A 16558-nucleotide genomic window follows, 5' to 3' on the forward strand; every position below is an offset into this window, starting at 1 on the left:
GCGTCAACGCCACGGTCCCGACGTCACACTCCTATTGATGCATTCGGGACTCGGTTCTCTCGCCGTATTTGAGCTCACGGGTTAACGGAGAGCCATGGGCACCTATCCAAAGAGCCATGTGTGGCTCTCGAGCTGTGTACACCCATCAAAGGAGCCACATTAGGCTCCTGAGCCATAGGTTCCCAACCACCTGTTATAGAGTGTGCGATTTAAACGGGACATTTGGGAGTTTGATTGTGGTTGCTATTGTTTTATTTAGTAGGAGGAAGCAGTGGACAGGAAGTGGTGCAAGAGAGAGACAGGAAGAGACAGACAAAAGGACAAACAAGGAAAAACACCCACCGCAAGCGTCGATAAAGCGACACCCGACGCTTTGCTAGCCGAAGGCTAATCTTGATTTGTTGTTGTTTTGTGACCTCACTAGCAAATCGCGATAACTTCTGACATGACCACTGTCTCTGAAAGGGTTAAAAATTTCATAATTGTACACGTGGTGTGCGCATCCAAATAAGTCCCGCCTACTTTGTTGCACTGGCAGGTTGCGCAGGTGGAAGTGAAAACACCTGCTGGCGCTTTAAAAGTATTAGCTAGGTTAGGAATTTCTGGGTGGTGTGTGAGTGTGTGTGTGTGTGTGTGTGTGTGTGGGGGGGGGGGGGGGGGGGGGGGGTGTTGACCCCCTGGAATCCCACCCTGGGGGTGCAAGCTGTTGACGTTAAGAGCAAGTAGCGCTGTAAAAACCGTAAAAAAGCCACCAAATTGTTTTTGTCATTGTTTTAGCTAGGCCACGCCCTAAAATACAAACGAACCAATGGCAACATGGAACCAATTGGTGAATTTGGTGACAAATTGGAAGGATTTTTAACCCTTTGTGGGCACATGTATCCTATTGGATTGACCAGTTTTGAGAAATGTGAAATGTATGTAAAAGAAGGCGATGTTGACAAAAATTTAATGGTTATTTTCTAAAGAGATGTATTTGTTTACTGGTTTGATTTACATTAGAAAAATCACAACGGACCTGAAAAGACGGGACTAATGAATCGGATCGGATCTGGTGTCCAAATCCAAAACTCTGAAAATAGTCTTATCGGATTGGGGAAATCGCTAATTAGTTCCTAAACAATTATTTTTTTTAGCTTGATACACATTGTGCACAGTATCGGCTGATGTTGATATTGTCGTAATAGCACGTTCATTCATTTTTCATTCATTTTCTGAACAGTTGCAGGGGTGCTGGAGCCTACTCCAGCTAACTATGGACACACTGAAACGGTGGCCAACCAATCGCAGGGCACAACGACACAAATCATTCATAGCTAGGAACAATTTGTCCTACAATTAGCCTAGCATCCATGTTTTAGGACGTGGGAGTAAACCGGAGTACCCGGAGAAAACCCACAAGAGCCCGGAGGAGAGCACGCAAACTCCACACTACAGTGAGGACCCACGTGGGAATCGAACCCTCGATCCCATAACTGTGAGGCCCACGCGCTAACCACTCCTATCCCATTACTTTTCAGATTTTACCGCCGTTTCGGCACCCCGATTTTTAGCGGTCTCGTTCAGATAAGACACGGCGGCCCGCCGTCTTCCGCCGCCTCCCGCCGTCTTTTCCGGATGCCGGCGGGGAGGATTTACGCGCCTCCTCGGGGGTCCCGGAGGGTCCTCCTCCATCCGTATTGGCGCCGTGCCTCTGGCCGGCCGTAAAGCGGAGGACTTTTCCGGGAGAGAGAGAGAGCGCGACATACGCGGCGGAGCCCCTCCCACCCGGCGACATATGTTTTAGTGTCCGTCTGAGCGTTGCGCGCGCCGGCCTCCCGCCAACGCCTCCCCGGGTCAAACAAATCCCTTTCAAATCTGGCCTGCAGCCGCCCGGCGGGGGGCAAGCTGGGGTGGCTGGGTGGGTTATCAGCGTGCACGCCACTTGCTGTGTGTTTGCGCGCACGCCGACATTCCTAAATGGTCGTTAACCCTTTGCCAGAGAGACGGCGGCTACTTAAAAGTTAGCGTTAGCTTCGTTCACATGAGAAGAGCCACAAGTGATTTCTATAGCAATGTGAGGTCACTAGACAAAATAAAATAAATTTATATTTTTATATTTATTTTAGAAATAGATTTTTAGTTTGTTATAAAATGTATGATTCGTTTTTTGGACTTTTTGTAATAATTCCTAATTATTTTTATCTTATAACTCGTGGTTTTAAGAGAAATTTGTTCGTTTCTATTATTTTTTATATACATTTTTATTTATTATATTATAAATATTATTTATTAGATAAATAACGGTCAGAGTTGAGAGCTACGTGAGGTCACAAAACAAATTAGATACAAATTCTAGAGTAAAAAAGTACTTATTTTGAAAATAGAATTGTATTTAGTTGTAAAATGTATTATCATTATTCATTAGCTTTTCTGACTTTATTTATTTTTATTTTATTACTCATGGATTAAAAAAAATCCACTTGTTTTTTATTTATTCCAAAATATTTGTATTATTATATTTTTTATATGTTTAATATTTTCTATATTTTCATGTATGTGTAGGAAAAGCTAACCCTACAAAGAGGTGGAATTGGCCCATATCCTGCGTGAATATGATAAGAATATTTCAGAAAAAAATTTAAATACGCCATTTTGTTGAATAAAAACCTTCGTATACGCAATGTACAATTTTTGTTTTCTCATTTATCATTTTGTTTAGCATTTTTGAAGCTGAAAACGAAGCCGGCTCACATACACGCTAGCACCATTAGCCACTTAGTTTAACCAAGTCAATCATTAGCAACGACGGATCAATAGCAAGCAAGTTGGAGCAGATGGAGCTAAAATCGTACATTTGTCTCTTTGAATAATTTATTACCCGTAGCCACAAGCTAATGCTAAGTCGCGGTTGTGAGTGAAGTAGGAGGATGTTTTTTTTGTTTTTTCCCCCCGCAGACGGACGGCCAGTTTTGGGCGGATTAAACGATGGGGGTCTTTTGTTCGGGGACTGACGATCAAGCTAATTAATCCCGTCTGCGGGCAAACGAGATAGCGAGACTAAGATTACAAACGCCAAGAGCAAAACAAGCGCCACGCGCCTTGTTTGAAGAGCGCCAAAGGACAAACGTGGCAGCGGCTCAAAATCCGCGAGCTAATCTTTTTGTAACGACAGGTGACGCTAAGCTAGCTGGGAAGAATCATTGACAAATCATGTCAAAATATCTTACATTGCAAGCAAAACAAAATGGAGCCCAATTTATTTCTCATTGGCTGCCATTGATGTTCAAAATAATCTCAGATCAGAGTAAAATGAAACATTTATCGATATTCGGCGGTGTCCCAATACTTTTGTCGCAGGTAGTAAAGAGAGAGGAAAGGGGGGGAAAGTCGGGTGTTTTTTCCTTCCTCCCAGGTTAGGAATTTATACGGCGGCGTTGTACGTTCTGGCGAATTATCCTGAATTAACAGTTTGTTTATTTTAGCTGCGAGGCTGCCGAGTGAAGCGCCTCGTTTCGTCCCGTCAGGTGACCCGTTTCTTTGTCATGGAAAATGGCGGCGGGGAGGGGGAGGCGGGGCATCACTTGTGGGGGCGGCCCCAAATGACCGGCAGGAATGCCACCTGGAACAATGACGCCATTCTCCGCCACAGCGGCGTCCGTCATCATTAGAGGTGGGCCGACGGCGCTGGCTTGGGGGGGGTGTCTTGGGCGGGGGGGGGCTAGGTTGTTGCCGTCGGTTGACGGTCGGGGGCCGCCGACTTTGACTGGAGGAAGTTTTTGTGTGTTTTACTAGGCTGGCCTGAAATTCACTTGCTTTTTGGCCTGTTTTTGACTCAAGGGGGAAGATAGGACGGATAAGTGTGCGTACGGGTAATCGTACGTGGTGGGGGAAGCCCGGCGTCCAATCTGTTTTGACCGGAAGGGTCTTTCAGATCCAGAGTTTGCAGGTTCTATTGCGTGGGTTTTCTCTGGGTAGTCCACTTTCCTCCCACATTCCAAGAACATGCATGCTAGGCTAATTCTATGCTAAAATGCCCATATAGCGTGAATGGTTGTCCATCTCTTCGTGCTCTGAGATTGGCTGGCCACTGAACTCACTGTATGGAGTTTGCATGTTGTCCCCGGGCTCTCGTGGCTTTTATTCGGGTTGTCCTCCACATATTTCTCTTAAACCCCCCAAAAAATGCATGGCTAGGCTAATTGTCCGCTAAATTCCCCCACGCTATGAGTGCCCTGCGATTGGCTGGCCACCGATTCAGGGTATCCCCCCCCCCCTCCCCACCTGGGACAGGCTCCGGCACCCCCCACGAAAAAGAATGAATATTTGAAGAAGGTGACGACAAAATGTGTCGATAAATCGAAAACTAAAGAGCGGGTTAAGAAACCGCGAGTCCATCAATGGGTTCATTCTTGTCGTTATCAGGTGTGTGTCTTGGCCCCGCCCCCTACTGACCCCCCCAGGTGACTTCTTTACCTTCCCCACTCGCCTCCTGGCCTTTGTCCTCCCAACAATGTGAAAGAAAAGAGATGGAAAAACTCTGCCAATCTCTCGTTCTTTACGGAAAGGCGCTCCAGGTAAATAGGACCCGCCCCCCCTTCCTCGGCGGGAGCTCAAGCGCCCTCCCCCGCCGGAGCGTCCTAAACCGAGAGATGTACGCTTTCTCCGCCAATTGACGGAGAAGGACGTCCACCGCCTTGACATTCCAATTGTTGTCCAATCATTTTGAAGGGGGGAACGGATAGAAAACAGGAAAAAAATGCAAAGAAAAATGCATTTTTAGAAATAAAAGTGAGGAGAAACGTTATAAAGTTGGAGAGGTTTGTCTTGGAATTTGGGCAAAACAAGCGGAACCTCCATTGATGGCGCCTCAGGTTATCTTGGGGGTTACCTGGGGAGGGTCACAGCTGTCGGGGCCCCGGGGAAAAACCGCCTGGGACTCCCCGTGGGTGCACACACAAGGGGGATGAATGGGGGGGGGGACAGTCACCTTTTTAGTGGCTACAATATCTGAGGCAAGATTACTGCCATTTTGTAGCCAAATGGATGCTGGGGGCTTCAAAATAGAATGATATCTCATGAGATTAGATGATTAATAATCTCCTAACATGACGCCAAAAGTACTTTTGTGTGGTTACGTCGCCAAAGTCAAACCAAACAAAAGCAACAAAATGACTATGATGGATTCTAAACCAGCGATATTGCAACGTATGACTTTGTTCTCGTAATATTACGACTTTAATCACTTAATGTGACCACTTTTCTCTCGCGATATTACGATGCATGGCCTTATAATATTGGGAGTTCCAATATTTTCAAATCAGACTGGAGTGGACATCTAAAATACACAGGACTATACTATATATTTACCATATTCACAGTAATGAGACGAATTTGCAGAACAAAGACAAAATATCCAGCAAAAATATTCAAGTCAAGAAAAAACACTATCAAGAGGCTTCCATTCATCATATGGCATTGCTTCTTAGATAAATGAAAATATTCCTGAGGTTTATATTGCAAAAAATATATATATATATATATACACAGTACGTTTGATACTAAGTAATGAGATTGACACGAGTGAAACAAAGAAGCATTATTGGATTTTTTGAGAAGTGCATTTATGAGAAGCACATGTTTAAATTTCTAAAATTTAAAGACTATAAATTTTGATGGTGTCTCCAACGTGGGATTTTTTTGTACTAGTCCTTCTTTTTTTGAGAGGCTGTCTGGAAATCGGGATACTTAATAAGTAGGGATGTCCCCGATCAGAAATCGGATTGGAATTTGTCGGAAATCGGGCCTAATCAGACAAAAAAGGTCGGTTTCTTTAACTGTTTTGCTATGGCAGTTAATCAGTTAATGTAAGAAAATGATCCATAAATATAATTTTAGAAAAAAATTATAGATTTGCTATTTTGACACTATTGAAACAAACCATGAAGTTAAAAAAGTCCCCAAAAATCCTGAATAAAATAGCTCTACAGTAATCCCTCGATTAACGCGAAATCACTACTTTGCGATTTTTTCCCCCGCTATTAATTATTAATTTTTAAAATGTATTATTATTTTTTTAAACGCTCTAACTCGTAAGCGGAAGCCACTTTTGCTACTAGAACTCAGCACTGAAAAACAATACTTAGGAATGACCCTACTTCACGATTTTTCGAATATATCTGGTCTACATTAACCACGATATTTGTGGAATAACTGTATTTATGGCAGTGGATGACCAAGTTTTTTCCACTCTATAGCTTTATTTACCTAAAATACATTTAAATAATGTACGGTCAACTTTCTTTTGGTGCCTAAAAACATTTTAAAAAGCCATTTGTGTTTATATTTTCTTTTTCTGCTTTGAAATCCTCTTTTACAATATTGCAATAACTTTATTGAAACTGGGTGGACGGAGGACATTTGGCTAGAGTACCTTTTCCCCCTAATTAATCCATTTCCTGGGTAATCGGCAGATTATCTTAATAAATACGGTCGCTATCGAACACTACCTGTGTGTGTAATATGTGTGTGTGTAATATGTGTGAAAGGGAAAGCCTCCATTGGAACTCACCTGTACCAAGCCCCAGAGGTACTTTGATTCCTGCGCTCTCTCTTTCTGGTCTTCTGATTGGTCGTCCATCCCGTCCTCCCATCCGTCCGTCCATCCGCCAATCCGTCGGTCCGTCGGCGGCCCGGGGCCACGCTTTGAAGTGCCTCTCTGAAGCTTCCTTTGTGTGGCTGCGAGCGAGAGAGAGTAAAGGTTTGTCATATATTGGGCCTCAGGTGTTGACCCGCCATTGTTCCCGCTTAATTAATCTGCCGGCCCAGTAAAGGCCTTTAGTGTGCGTGTGCATTTGCGTGTGGGCATTTTCAGATCTTATCTAGGGGGCTTTTGTCCCAGCGCTTGCCGGCCTGCCGCTGCAATTAACTCCATTTCCTTCTGTTTTGACAATCGTGGCGGACAGGTGGAACCGCACTTTCATTAGCCGTGATTTAAAGGGGATGTTGAGCGGGCTGGGAAATGGTGTTTAGCTGCGGATGCTTTCTTTCGTGTCAAAAAATGAAGAGAGGCTGATCGCTAAGAGGCAAAAATAGAAGTAGGATGTTAAAAAATCAGAAAAAAGGAAGAGATTTAGGAGGGAAGAGAAGGAAGAAAGGAAAAGAGAAGAGCTAAGAAAAGAAGAGAAGTAAGGAAGCTGTGAAAAATGGAGAAGTACTACTTTAGATCCACGCCACTTGTTTTGAAAGTGACTCAGTGACAGCACAGTGCTCACAAAAAGAGTGGAAGGATTATTTTATATTCCGACCCGCAAAATTTGCCAGGTTTTTTTAATCCTGAATTTGTATTTCGTTCATATAAAATAGGAGGAATTCAATTTATATACCTACACATGTATCTGAGAGAATTAAGTAAAAAAAATGCTGCAAAATTGAAGACGCAAGGCTTTATTGTGTATATTTTTTTCATTTAGAAAATAATATATTTAGAAATGATCCAGTTTGAACTCATTTTCTTCTTTCCAAATATTTTGTGGATTTTATAGTCTATATTTATATATGTATCTCATCTATGTATATCTATATACAATAAAATTGAAGTGAATCTCGTTTCCACGTCCAGTTCCTTTGAACTTGCCGCATTCCAAAACAATTCGACATTCGTGGCTGTCAATAGCGGCCAATGAGTAAAGTAGGGGCAATTGAAATAATGTAAGAAAATATGAAATACACACAAGAATATGTCAAATAAGAGGGTGCCTCCATAGCTTTGAACCCCAAACGTAGCATCATTTAAAGGCCAAATACAAACGTTTGGACTGAGACGGCGAGCGAGAAAGGATGAGAGTCGGTCCTGCTGGGCGGCGTAGACACAACCCCGCTGTGGACCCGCCCCCCCCCGCCAGTTACAATGGCGCGTCAGCAGGGAGGACGGCGCGCTAATCCCCGTTAGCATAACAATGCTAGCGCGGCACACCCCGGCCTTCGGCGCTTTAAAGCTGTAATTGCCCGGCCGAGAAAAAAAACACTGACGCACACTTTCACACAATGACGACAATGTCGAACGTTCGGAAATGATGGCGGCGGTTGCAAAATTCATTTTATTGAATTATGGATTTGTGGGAGTGGTCTTGACATTTGAGGACTCTTTGGAAAAATTCAATAATTTCAATGGCGGGTTAAAATTGTGACCGTGGGATTTTAAAACGGGCGCTCATGTCCTTTCATTCGACTTATCCTTGCTAGGGTCGCGGGGGGTGCTGGAGCCTATACGAATAAGTGGCCAGCCAATCGCAGCGCACGAGGGGACAAACAACCAATCACTAATAGCTATGGGGAATTTAGACTGTTAGCCAGCTAGCCTAACATGGATGTTTTTGGGATGTGGGAGGAAACCGGAGTACCGGGAGAAAACCCACACAACCCCGGGGAGAACATACAACCAATCACTAATAGCTATGGGGAATTTAGACTGTTAGCCACCTAGCCTAGCATGGATGTTTTTGGGATGTGGGAGGAAACCAGAGTACCCGAAGAAAACCCACACAACCCCAGGGAGAACATACAACCCATCACTAATAGATATGTGGAATTTAGACTGTTAGCCAGCTAGCCTAGCATGGATGTTTTTGGGATGTGGGAGGAAACCGGAGTACCCACAGAAAACACACACAACCCCGGGGAGAACATGCAAACTCCACAAAGCCACCGGGAATTGAACCCTCGACCTCAGAACTGTGAGGCGGACCTGCTGACCGCTAAATGCTGACCGGTCCGATTTGGAGTGCTATTTGTTGTAGCATTAGCTTTGGCAGTTTGCAACAGTTTTCATAGGTTGTTAAGTCGGATGCGGACACAGTGTGTTTGTGTGTGTACTGAGGGTGTAATCAGATTACTTTAATCTGATTACAAGTGTAATCAGTCTATGGGTTCCGCCCAAAAGTTGCCAGACGGGCAGGGTGACCTACACACACTGTCGGAGTTCCGTTTTTTTACGTTTTGACGTTTTTTCGTGTCACTTTGTATTACCGGATCGTCTTTGCGTGAGAAGTGAATGTATACGATAAAATAAACCCTACAATCAGTCATGCTAATTGAAATTTGAAGTAGACATAAATCAAATTTGTTCTTTCCTTGTACCCACATTGAAACAAGTGTAAAAAAAGATCTACCGAAACATTTGGCTAACCCGCAATTCAGCGAAGAGACTTTTGAGTTGTATTTTCTCTCCATCGCACTTTCTTGCATGACGATCTAACTTTCCCCCCCGAAGTAAACACCCCATGAACTATTCACCTGGTGTGGGCAAGGGGGCATCTATATACACACACACACACACACACACACACCTGCTCTCATGTGTCAATCTTCTCAAGGCCGAAACATCCCGTAAATCTGAACACCCACACGGTCTTTGACAAGCAATTAAAGCTTCATCTTCATCCGTAATTATACAGTAATCCCTCGAATATGGCGGTTAATGTAGACCAAACATGGCCGCGATAATTGAAAAATCACCAAGTAGTGTCACCCTATTATAAGTACTATAAAAATTAAAACAAATTTAATCGATTAATAGCGGGGGGAAAAGTGAACACACGATAATCGAGGATTACTGTATACAGTATTCATTCATTTACTCAATTTCAACATACATAAGAACTCCAAAAATGTGAATATCATTTTTGGAAAATTATATCAACACCGAAATTCATTCATAGCAATTCTGGGCAAACTTTCAGAATAAGATTAGCTTTGTAAAACCACAACCCTACAAACTCAGAAAACAAAAAATAATATGAAAAACTTCAGTATTTTACCTTGTTGGAAAAAAAAATGTATATTTACCGCATTATCCGGAACATAAATCTCCCTTTTTTTACTACCTAACACTCAAATGCAACTTTTAAACGTCTGTTCATTCGCTGTCAAACCTCCTAATTCAAATGGATTGGACGTCTACCGCCTTGGATGGCAGAAAATGGTTAAAACGAAGAAAATAAAAACGTTTTATATTCTGATACGAACACGTGTTGTTGACTAACAGTAAACGTGACACTAATATTTTATTATCAAATCATCTTTCACTTTCTACTAACCATGTTTTGAAGGCCAGCTCAAGTTTTTGAGAGGCAACTGGCTGGGTGGGTGGGCCGGCGACGGCTTGGATTGACGGCTGGCCACGATGGGTCGCTTCCTCCGCGTTGACGCCTGCGCTTTTATTTCCAACTTGTGAGCCGTCACCATTTTGTTGCCCGTTCGGGACGCAGCGCCTAGAAAAACAACAGTTGCGTTAGGATAAACAAATGCGGTTGGGTGGGCTCGCCGTGGCGCTCCTTTTTCTCACTTTTGTCGCTTTTACGGCCAACAAGAAATGGAAACGGACAAAGCTAATTGAAAAGCCACCGTTTCAGATTCCAATTTGCGGGATCTACTTGCCATTTTTACAGTGACTTTTTCAAACTAGAGTCGTTTTTGAAAATTCTTGAAAGAATGCCCAATTAAAAGGAAATTTTTAGGAGGGGATTTTTTTTTTTAAATTGGTCAGAAACCAAGAACCAGCACAACATATATTAAAATATTTGTAAAATAGGGAATAACAGACAAAATAGGTCACGGTTAATGTAAAATATTAACATTTCTTTGGATAAATATAAAAAAGAAACAACTGGGGTGAAAAAATAAAAGATATATTTCCAAGTAAAAAATACTCTATTTGAAATTTTATTTATCTGAATTTTTTAACCTGAAATTGTGTATTTTCTTATTTAGGAAAAAGAAAACTAAGAGTTTTTGCATTTTTATTTATCTTTAATATAAAGAAAAGGCAGTGAATATTGTTTTTATTGTTGGAATAAAAAATAGACTGTTTTTTAATCAAAAAAAGAAAAAAATGTTTTTTTATTGTTGTTTTAGTCTTAATTTTATTTTGTCATGAATTTATATAAAATGTTCAAAACTATAAATCCTTAATTGAAAACGAGATATTTATTGATGTACCTTTTTTCAATAAGAAAAGCAATAAGGAAGAAAATGTGTTTAAAAAAAAAATGAATAAAAAAGAAAAAAATACTTTTAATTTCCCCCCAATTTTTTTGATTGACGAATTCAAAAGAAATAAAAAAAAAGGAAAAGTATTCTATTTATATATATATATATATATATATATATATATATATATATATATATATATATATATATATATATATATATATATATATATATATATATAAATATATATATATATATATATACGTGAAATTGTCTTAAATTCAATTAGCGCCACAATTCCCTTACACGCTCCACTTTCCCTCAGAGAAACTTAAAAGACCCCCGTTGCCTCCCCGTGACATGGGACGACCGCCAACTGCCGGCGGAGGGTCGGCATTCTCGGCATTGCCTAGATGTTAAAGGTATACGCCGCTGTCCAAACACACGCGACACTCGAGCGTCTTCCCGCTGTTCCACCTGGACTCATCTGCTAGGGGAGCTCAAAACGCACACCCCCGTGTTAAAATAACCACTCTTGTGTTATCCTATGCTTTCTTTTCAGGGGGGCTTTGGGGGGCGTGGTCTGTCTGAGCATCCGACACACACCTTGTAATCCCACACACATACCGAAACTAAAAAAAAGCGACACCATCCCCAATTTGTTTGCCTTGCTTTGTGTCTTCAACTACAATTTGTACATTTTCATCTTTTCTGATATGAAAAATCGTGTCGTACGGACAAGGATTGCGTTCTCGCAGTCCTCATTTTATTTTTAAAACCCTTTCTTTTGCAGATGGGATGTCGGGGAAGCATTTTTGATTGGCCGACCGAACAACAAAATCAAGCAGCAAAACAATGTCATATTACCATTGCAAATCTGTAATATTGTCACGATTGACGTAATTCTCTAAATATTATGAATTTAACGTTGTCAGGTTTTCACTTTGTTCCCATGTTATGACGCTGTGCGACTTCATACTCGTTTTGCGTTGAGACAGACGTTACGTTGCCAAAATCAAAGCAAGCAACTTTCAGTTCCCATAACATGAAATTAAACAACAAAACAACTCGTAAAAACACACATTTAACCCTGTAATATTACAATGACTTCATTCTCCTAATTTTAAAACTTCAATCTCCTAATATCACAACTTTAATCTCTTTCAATGAATACTTTTCTCTCGTGTTCGTAAAAAAAGACTTTATTCTGAAAATACTGCCACTTTAGCATTTTTAACTTGCCCATTCTCTGCAACTATTTTTTTCGTTCATTCTTTGGAATTTTGTTGACTGTAAATTCTGTCAACTTTGATGACGTTAGATCGGTGTGGGAAAAAAAATGAATTTGGAATAATTTGGGTGGGATTATTTAATTCCTGATAATAAAACTTTTAATGAGGATGACTTTATAATGTTAATATAGGTGACATACTTTTAAATTAATTGAATAAATATAAATAATAAATAATAATAAAACATGAAAAAATAATTAAACATTTAAAAATCATTAATATATATATATATATATATATATATATATATATATTTAAATATTAATCAAAAAGAATTAAATAACAGAAATATATAAATAATTAAAAATAATTAAATATATATATATATATATATAAATAATTAATCGAAAATAATTAAATATATATATATATAAATAATTAATAAAAAATAATTAAATAAATAAAAAATAAGATTTTTAGCTAGTGTTGGTGTGCCTTGAGATTTTTTCAATGCAAAAAGCGTGCCGCAGCTCAAAAAATGTTGGGAAAAACTGAGTTAACCCCTAAATCGGTGAGCTGTTGTCATTTTTTTCAGGCCGATGGCGCTGATAGTCAGTCTGTCCCTCTTTGGGTCACAGATAAAAGGCTTCAAGGTAACCCAAGTATCCAAAGAGAAGGAAAGAGAGAGAGAGAGAGAGTATTCAAGGCTATCTTTGTGTCTCCTATCTCATGTGAAATCAACTTTCCACCCAGTCCGGACTTTTCACTTTGAAGTCACCCACAATTTTTTTTCCCGACCAAGAAAATGCAGTGTCGCCAAATACTACCAATCTATAGCGTACTATTTACTACACCCGTTTTGACCAACTAGCGTATTTTCTCGCATATTAGCCGCAGCCTTAAAATTGCCTTGTTGAATTTGACCATTTCTATCGTATAAGATTGATTGACAATGTTCACCTCCATATTCATTGTTTTAATAGGGAGTATTTTAAGTGTTACTTTGAAGGGAAAATCTTAAGAAAAAAAATCTGAGATACATTTTTATAATTTGTTGCTTGCACGTAGACAAATTCAAAAAGGAGGTCATGTGAGCAGTACGGTACACGGTCGATTGGTCGCCGGTCTTTTGGTCGCCCGGAAGGTTATTGATAATTATCATTTAAATGGTTGCTCAAATTCCCTAAATACAAACTGTGAATGACTATTTAGTTATACTTAATGCCCTATTAATTATTAGGCTAAAGAAAAGCTCCAAATTTCCCGGACTTTTATTGTTTTTTGTTGGAGAACTTGTTAAGAGCCTGACTGAACTGACGTCGCTTCTTAAAGGGACAGCGCATGTACATACAAACTCTTCTACACTCACACGTCGGTACAGTGAAACTGCTCATGGCCATTTTTGGCTTTTATTCATGCGTAGACCGTGTTGTTTTACCTTGTTTTGTCGCCGGTCTTTTGCTTTTCGGTCTTTTGGTCGTCGGTCTTTTGGTTGCCGTCTTTTGGTCGCCGTCTTTTGGTCGCCGGTCTTTTGGTCGCCCGGACCGCGACAACGGGCGACCAAAAGACCGGTGACCAAAAGACGGCGACCAAAAGACGGCGACCAAAAGACGGCGACCAAAAGACGGCGACCAAAAGACCGGCGACCAAAAGACCGGCGACCAAAAGACCGGCGACCAATCGACCGCACACGGAGCAGTACAACCAGGAAGTGTGTCCATATCGGTCTAGTTTGTAAGATGATGGCGTCCTGAGCAACCAATGGCAGGCACAAGCGAGTTTTTTCATGTTTTATGCAAGATACAGTTTATCATTTTTGTTGAATGTCATTCATAGACGTCAAAAATAATTTTGTTTAGCATTTTATCTGACTATCTTTTCTCTATTTTGAAAGAAATGACCGCATGGTCTTGCGTTATGGCGTTTCGTGGATGTCCAGACTCATTTGTGCGCATATAAGCCCTCGATTTAGTCATCATTTTTTGGAGTGCCAGATATGGCGTATATGTGAGAAAATATCCATTGCGCATTTGCTATGCAATGTTTTTGTTTTTAGCAAATCACGTCTCCAAGAAGAAAAGACGTCAGTCAAAAGGAGAAGTTTACGCGCAAAAGCGTGTGAAAAATTCCCAGATGTAAAAACGGATGATGCAAACTAAAAAAGAGGAGGAATGCTAAATGTTAAGCCACGACTCATCAAAGGTCGGTTTTGATTGACATAAGGTCAAATTTGATGTCGTGTTGTTGCAATCCTTAACATTTTTCTCATCGGTTTAATTTTTCTGTATTTACATTTTGAAACACTTTTTGGAATTTTATTGTTTCTATTTAATCGATTTCATGGATAACTATTTCATCTTAAAAGTCTTTATTTGCTCATTTGTATTTATTGTTTTTGTTTTTAATAGGAATAAGATTTTCACCATTTGACCTGGATTTTGAATGGAATTTTCTGTGATTTATATAGTTTTATTGACACTATAATATATATTCCTCCACTGCTTTATGTATATTTATTAAAAGACAATTCAGATATGAGAGTGGTATAATTAAACTACTATGTGCTATAATCATTGCAGATTTATGTTAACTTGTAAATACTTGTCTCTATTAGCATATCTTTGATTGAATACATTCCAATAGTGGTAATATATAATATGGATTTCATTTTAGGGGGAATATTTGAATAGACTAAAAAAATAATAATACAGTATGTGCAGTTGTGAGTCATTCAAAAGACATCAAGCAAGTACTTTAATTAACATTGTCGCTCTCTTTGTGTATATTGTGTATTTGCAAGTAGAACCGTGTGTGTGTGTGTGTGTGTTTTGGGGGTCCCGTGTGATGTGGGCAGCGTATCCGGCAATGTGTGTAGGAGGACAAATGAGAGGGGGTGTCGGAAGTGCTTTTCTCTTTCATTTCCGCGCGCCTTTCTTTGACTTGACATGTGTGCGGCGGCGAAAGGAAGTGAAGAACAAAAAGTTTAACTTAGCTTCATTACTAAATACGAGGGGAAAAAAGCCTAATGTTGCTAATTGGCCTTGGCTAACTTGCTAGCATAAACAACAGCCAGTTTGTATTATTTACAGTGGTACCTCGACATACGATCTTAATCCGTTCCGGGACTGAGCTCGTATGACAAGTTTCTCGTAACTCGAGGTAAAGTTTCCCATTGAAATGAATGGGAAACAAATTAATTCGTTCCAACTCTCTGAAAAAAACACCAAAAACAGGATATTGGATTGAAAAAAATGTTTTATTTCTTATAATTCGCCATATATTGACAAAGTAATAAATAACGAGTGGTTTAATAGAAATAAAGTGTTTAATCTAACTAAAATTGGGCGGATTTCGCCGAGGGGAGAGAGAGACGCACAAAAGGGGCGGGGGGCTTCGGTTTGTTTTCAACACGACGCACTCGTAAACAGAACAAACACTCCACCCTCACGTTCGCTATCCATGGGCTGTTTGCTGTCGTACTATTCCCTTCAAAATATTCCGAAAATGATGCACACAAATGTCCTCACAATCGGAGAACGCACGACCACTTGCCAACGAGCAGCAAGCAGTCTTATCAGCGATCGCCCCGCTGCTCATGCGAGCTACAGGGGCGCTGGCTAGCGGCTCCTTTTAGCTTGTAGCATCTGTGTTTGCATCCCCTCGAACGGCGACTATGATAGAGTTTCTACCGGGGATGCTGTTGCGAGCCAGTGCCCCCGATGTTCTTATGAGCAGCCAACGAGCAGAGTCTTTTATCAGCGATCGCCCCGCTGCTCATGCGAGCTACAGGGGCGCTGGCTAGCGGCTCCTTTTAGCTTGTAGCATCTGTGTTCGCATCCCCGGGGATGCTGTTGCGAGCACGAGTATACTTCATTACCCAGAAAGCCCTCTTTTCCCCGCGCATGGGCGTTGTGCGTTTCCTGGTCTGAATAGCTCATCCGGTGCTCGTAAATATTGTTATACGTACACGAAAGATATGCAAAAAAAAATGCCATGGCCACCTGGCTTGGTCGCATAACGAAATTTTGACCGCATCACGGGCGAATTATTCGATCGAAATTTCCCCCGTAAGACGAGCATTCCGTATGACGAACGGTCGTATGACGAGGTACCACTGTATTAGCTTAACTCTTTCAACCGCCGTTGACGGTTACGGACATCAAATCGATTTCAGTTGTAAAATCAGTTGCTGTCTTTGACTGCCATTGACGGCGAGTGACGTCCATTTCTGCCGGCAACGATCGAATGGCTTTATTTGATTGGATCGAATACTTTTGTCATTATGCAAATAAAATGAGATTTAAAGCTTGATCGCAAAGTGCATAAATAACTACAACAAATCAATAAAGAATCAATAA

At 40.7% G+C, this 16558-nt stretch overlaps 1 protein-coding gene across 2 annotated transcripts in view; it reads right to left on the reverse strand.

Annotated features, from left to right (window-relative positions):
• The window catches only part of prdm1a (PR domain containing 1a, with ZNF domain), a 59896-nt gene that overhangs the window by 36995 nt on the left and 6343 nt on the right, over positions 1-16558 (reverse strand). For both annotated transcript variants that reach the window (XM_077599082.1, XM_077599083.1), the window contains exons 4-5: positions 10077-10250; positions 6551-6717 (exon numbers count right to left, since the gene is read on the reverse strand). The gene's annotated coding sequence lies outside the window, so the exon portion shown is untranslated. The remainder of the gene's footprint in view (positions 1-6550; positions 6718-10076; positions 10251-16558) is intronic.

The sequence above is a fragment of the Stigmatopora argus genome, chromosome 4 (genome assembly GCF_051989625.1).
Source record: "Stigmatopora argus isolate UIUO_Sarg chromosome 4, RoL_Sarg_1.0, whole genome shotgun sequence".
Taxonomy (NCBI): Eukaryota; Metazoa; Chordata; class Actinopteri; order Syngnathiformes; family Syngnathidae; genus Stigmatopora; species Stigmatopora argus.